At 42.3% G+C, this 6222-nt stretch overlaps 1 pseudogene; it reads left to right on the forward strand.

Moving 5' to 3' along the window:
• Positions 1-1368: 1368 nt before the first annotated feature.
• On the forward strand, positions 1369-6216 carry LOC126409058 (7-alpha-hydroxycholest-4-en-3-one 12-alpha-hydroxylase-like; annotated as a pseudogene).
• Positions 6217-6222: the final 6 nt, after the last annotated feature.

The raw sequence follows: 6222 nt of genomic DNA on the forward strand, positions 1-6222 counted from the left end.
TTGAAACTGTGCTGATTGTATAGAGCTTCTGTGCTGCCGGGGGGGAAGGTGTGTGTGAAGCGTCCATGTTTTAACAGACATGGATGTAAACTGTAAGTGCAACTTGACTGGTGCGTGGAGGCATACAACTACGAGGCAGTAATTCTGTTTCGGCTAGCAGGAGAACACAATCTGCTCTGTGCAACACGCTCCACTGAGATCTGCACTCTACTGAGTGCACTTCTCTATTTAAGCATGTTTTAGTGTTGCAGATGTGCTTCGCATGTTATGTAAAAATGGTCACTTTTACTTTCAATATAAAGTATACTCTCTTCTGCTGATAAATTATAGTCTAAATCTACACCATTAGCCTTTAACTCCAAACAAACAGTAATTAAATATATCTTGTATGAATAAAGTTCACAAACAGGTTGTAGATTTCACACATAGACTGTATGGTTGCCCAGTGAACACCCTGCCTCTGCTGCTTTATACATTTTTTTCCAGTAAGATATAAATTCCAGCAGGTGGTGCTACATGTCCATTTACTTAGTCTGGGAGCAACACAGAACAGACACACAGAACTATAATGTCCTGCCATCTCCGAGGAACCTCAGCCAATGGTAGGGCGAAGACCCTGCATGCTCCCTCTGCCCATCTGCCAAGGCCCTCCAAGCCCTCTCTGGCACAGCCAAACAGGCAAGCTGGTGGCTATAGATTAAAAGGAAAGGCACCACTTGGGCCCCGAAATACCACTAACAACAGGGATAGAGGGGGTTAAAGCAGAGAGGGGGGCACTTGGGATGCCAGGCATTGTTGATGAGCCCTCTGGAGGTGTTGTGGGCCTAGCATCAAAACACCAGAGTACCCACCTGATGACCCTAAGGAAGCATTTACTCTCCCTAAACTCTATTTTGGTGTCTGAAATATGGTTGGATGACTTTCCAGTCATTTGTGACATTTCACCATTTAGGAAACAACAAAAGAAAGTCTCATCTGTTTATTTTTAAATCAAGTTTTCTTTCTGCTGCCGCTGGCCCCCTTGCAGATTGTCAGCAGTCCCCCAATATCCCAACATTATTCTGACATCTTTAACATTAGGCACTTGTGACAAATAAATTATTTAAAGTACAAAAAAGTTCCTTTAGGTGTAGAATTCATTTTACTTTTCTCTGCCAAAATTAGAATATTTGGTTTTCAGAGTATAAATAACTGAGCACAGTTTAGAACATCATTTTCCAGCACTTAACAAAAAACAAAACTAAAGTGGAAAAAATAATAACCTTTTGTTAGAGAATTGCAATTTACAATTGAGTCACACTGGGTGTGGTTTCCTAATCAGGAAGTTTCACATGTTCACCTCTTTACACAGTTCCATTCAGCCATGGCTACTCTGTTTATCTGACTATGTCAGCAGCTACTCGGTAAAAAGATGTTTGCAGACATGTTTGTAAAAATACCCATGATTTCATGATTTTCCATACAGAAAACCATGTGCTTGATCTGTTGTTGATACACAGGGAAAGTGTTGCCTTGTGTTTCTCTTTTCTTGAACAGTTTCAATGATTCCTGCTTAACTTGGAAAACACAGAGCTGTCAATTCCAGGAATGCTGAAACCTATCCCACAAACAAAGGGAGGGGCAAAAGTCTGTATATCATGCAGGATGTGGACCTTAACTCCAAATCTCTGTTTGGCTATCAGTTGGAATCAGTCATGGGACTGCTGCTACCGATCCTTCTTGGCTTTCTTGCCGCTCTGATTGGAGGGCTGTACGTTCTCATGGTGTTTCAACAGCGGCGACCAGGAGAACCCCCTTTGGATAAGGGGCTGATACCCTGGCTGGGTCATGTCTTAGAGTTTCGCAGGAACATGTTTGAGTTCCTACAGAGGATGAAGCAAAAGCATGGTGATGTGTTTACAGTACAGCTGGGAGGGTTTTATATTACGTTTCTGCAGGACCCTCTATTGTTTGGGGCACTTTTTAAAGAGAGTCGAGAAAAACTGGATATGAACAAGTTTGCTCAGCATTTGGTGCACAGAGTGTTTGGTTACCCACCTACAGAAAGTGATCACCCCATTCTCCAGATGTCCAGCAACAAACACCTCAAGGGGGATGGCCTGGAAGTAATGACACAAGCCATGATGAAGAACTTGCAGAATCTGATGTCGGCTCAGCTGCAGACCAAAGAACCTGGATGGAGGATGAACTGTTTATGTACAGCTACAATATTGTTTTTACGGCTGGCTACCTATCTCTGTATGGCAATGAGCCACACAAGTCAGAAGGAAATGAAGAGAAAGCCAAAGAGAAAGACAGAGCAGAGTCAGACGCCTTATTTCATGAGTTTCGTTTATATGACCAACTCTTTCCCAACCTGGCTTATGGGGTCCTGACACCAAGGGAAAGACTGGAAGCGAAGAGTCTACTAAGATTTTTCTGGAACACTCTGTCAGTGCAGAAAATGAGGACCAAGGACAACATCAGTCGCTGGGTTTGGGACATACAGCAGACCAAAGAGGAGTTGGGTATGACTGAGTCAATGATAACCAGGTACATGTTTGTACTTCTTTGGGCCACTCAGGGCAACACAGGGCCTTCTGCATTCTGGCTGCTCCTCTTCCTCATGAAACACCCAGAAGCCATGACAGCAGTGAAGGAAGAGGTAGATAATGTTCTGAAGGAATTTGGTCAACAAGTCAAATGTGATGGTCCTTTAATTAACCTGACACGTGAGATGCTGATGAAAACACCAATCCTGGACAGTGCTGTGGAAGAGACCCTCTGGCTCTCTGCTGCACCCCTCCTCACCAGAGCAGTGCTTCAGGATATGACCGTCAAGATGGCAGATGGGCGTGAGTACTTCATTTGCAAGGGTGACAGAATGGCAGTCCTTCCTTACATTGCTCACATTGACCCAGAGATTCACCCTGACCCACATTCATTCAAATATGACCGCTTTCTCAATCCAGATGGGAGCAAGAAAACTGATTTTTACAAAGCAGGGAAGAAGGTGAAGTATTACAGCATGCCCTGGGGTGCTGGGGTCTCCATGTGTCCTGGGCGTTTCTTTGCCACCAATGAGCTGAAACAGTTTGCTTTCCTCATGCTGGTTTATTTTGAGTTTGAGCTGAAGAATCCTGATGAGAAGATACCTGAGATTGACTACAGGCGATGGGGCTTTGGATCGATGCAGCCCGACAGAGACGTCCAGTTCCGATACAGACTCAGATATTAAACCAATTAATCATTTTCATTTTCTGATAGAATATTTCCTGATTTTGATCACCCCTGTAAGCATTCATTTGAACATTATTTTAGAATCATGAAGTCAGTGTTTTGTTTTTTTTCATACCAACGATGTGATTAGCACATTAAGGTTGTGGCCTCAAAACTTAGGGCCCTGTTCAGGTGATTCTGATGCATTGTTCGTACATTTTCCTACGAAAAGTAATGCACCAAAATTTGTATATATCCCATGTAATCATGAGCTAGTAATTTTCTTTTTTCCTAAACCTAACCAAATTAACTTTACTTGCCAAACCTAATTTACGATACTTAACTTTATTTTAAGAACGTAATGCCATTTGTGGGGCACTAATATTGGTATCTGTTGTGTGTGTATTTTTGTAAGATATTATAAGAGTTGTTGTATGAAGTAAAGTACTACTATCAGGGTTGGAAATTAAGTTTTTTTGTCGCTGGTGGGTTCCAAAATGGTGGGCCTTCTGTGTGGAGTTTGCGTGTTCTTCCCATGTCTGCATTGGTTTTCTCCAGGCTTTCTCCCACAATCCAAGGACATGCAGGTTAATTGGTGACTCTAAATTGCCCGTAGTTGTTACTGTGAGCATGAATGGTTCTCTCTCTCTATTTATTAGCCCTAAGATAGTCTGGTGACCTGTCCAAGGTGTACCCCGCCTCTCACCCAATGTCAGCTGGGATAGGCTCCAGCCCCCCTGCAACTAGGGTTGGGTCGGTATGAGAAAAAATAAAAAACGGTCTGGTTTTTGTGAAAACCCGCATCAAGTCGATAATACCGGATTTTGGCCACTTGGGGGCGCAATTGACTCATTTAAAATAAAAAATGACCTTAATACAACAGTGACAGTAACACATTGTTTCTTTTATTCCTTACAAATAAATTTTGCAGCTTATTCAATCAGTGCAAACAAGGGTTTAGTCCTTCGTCTGGCTCAAAGCCAAGGTGTTGCCATAGCGGCGCATTCTTTGATTTCTTAGAGACTAAATTGTCCGCCATTATCGACTCTCCAGGCTACAGCAGGGGCCTCGGCGCATGCGCACTCGCACCCCCTAGCTCAGTCCCCGCCCCACCCCCACTCCCCTCTCTCTCCTGCTCGCTGTGTGCTTGGTGAAGAGGCAGACAAAGGTGCTCACAGACTCGGGCGTACTATAAGCGGAGTGGACTCCACGAGGAATGTCCGCAGTCATTCGGGCTTCCATAGTCGAGCGCACTTCCGCGTTGTAGTTTCCTGTAAAAATGTCCGTGAAAATCCCCGCGATGTGAAAAATACATGCCGAGCAGTCTTTTGTGTGACACTGGTGCGCGGAGCGGAGTCCGCGCAGTCGTGCTTTGCGCGCACAGGGCTTGCGGACGTCCACTTTTGTCGGGCGGACCTCCGCGGCGTCCGCTCCGCGTATGTTCCGCCCGAGTATGCGGTCCGGTCGGTCTCAAAAACAAAAAACCCGGTCCAAGACAGAGTACCGAATCGAATTGGTATTACCGAGAACCGACCCAACCCTACCTGCAACCCCTAACAGGAGAAGCGATCACAGAAAAAAGAATGAATAAATGAACAGTTTATTATGAATATAACTTCCTCTGTCTTCTGCTTGTAAATCACACATCAGCGAGTAGTATAATCCAGGTAACAACTGACTGGATACATAATTTACTAATCTTTGTATTATCTAATATTTTTGGTTTAGTAGAATATTGTTAATATTTTGACTGCTTCTTTGCACAGCTGTTTTCCAGTATGATGTAATTGCCAGCAGGTGATGCTACATGTCCAATGATATACTCTGAAGTGTCAGTTTTTAGTAATTAATTTCAAATTAAGCAAGACAAAAACATCAGCTGATTTAAAGATGAAGTGTTGCGTGTTGGAGACTGGTTGACATTGCCTCTTACATCCCATTACATGTCTATAGACGGGTGAGGACTCAAAAAAAAAGTAGAAAAAGCAGAGATGCCAATGCTTGGTTAATATTTTACATGCATATCCGTTAAATAGTCATGATGGTAGTTTTCCTTATTTAATCATTTGTTGAGCAAAGGAACATCTTTGTATAATGTTCTGTTTGTGTAATCAAAGAGGGCAGGTGTTCTTTAGTGTCTGTCTCATGTTTGTGTGATAATCTGTTGATCAAGACAGCAGTCTGTGGTTTTTGGACGTGCATGAATGGAACATCACTGGACTGTTTATACTAGATGGTCAAGGTTTGGCTTTAATTAGGAACTCTTTGTCCCATGACTGGTTTTGTTTTTGTTTTAAATGTTGCAATAATGCTTGTCTGTCTTTAGATTTTTTTGCAACCTATAATAGTCTTTATTTCACCAAAATCCACTAAAGATCAAATTTATGATGCCCTGGCCTCTTGATTTAATGAGACTGCAGTAGAAACAAAGTACATTTTCCTTGACAGGATAAACCTAGTAAATACTGTGGTTCCTGAAGTTTGTTTTATAATGGAATTACTCAGTAATCCATGACTGGCAGTCTATTGTAGCAACTTTAAGTTTATACAGCAACTACAAGAAAATAGCTATTGCCACCATTCTGCAAAAGACAGTTGGTGATACTCTCTATCTTACCAATAAGATGACTGTGCAGTTAGGTTTTATAATCTTTTTACAAAATCTTGATTTTTTTTAACTCCAATTATACTTTATAATGTTTTGCCTAAGATGTATTTACATGCCGCCCTGTAACATGTTTTTGGGACACTATATATCACAATTTCTGTATTGCTTCAAGGAATTTTATGCTTGTTGTTGGGATTCACAGGACCACATATGACGATTTATCATTTGGTAAAATCATCACTGGACATTTAAAGGCTTTTTCCTCTGCATGCTCTTTGTCTTCAAACAAAGAGAGCTATGTGACACCCATCTCCACAGGAGATCTCACCTCACACCTCAGTGAGACACAAGTCTCACAACTTGATTGGACAGGACTTTTACAGTGACATGTGACTCTGATGTCACAGGCATCTGTA

The sequence above is a fragment of the Epinephelus moara genome, chromosome 21 (assembly GCF_006386435.1).
Source record: "Epinephelus moara isolate mb chromosome 21, YSFRI_EMoa_1.0, whole genome shotgun sequence".
NCBI lineage: Eukaryota > Metazoa > Chordata > Actinopteri > Perciformes > Serranidae > Epinephelus > Epinephelus moara.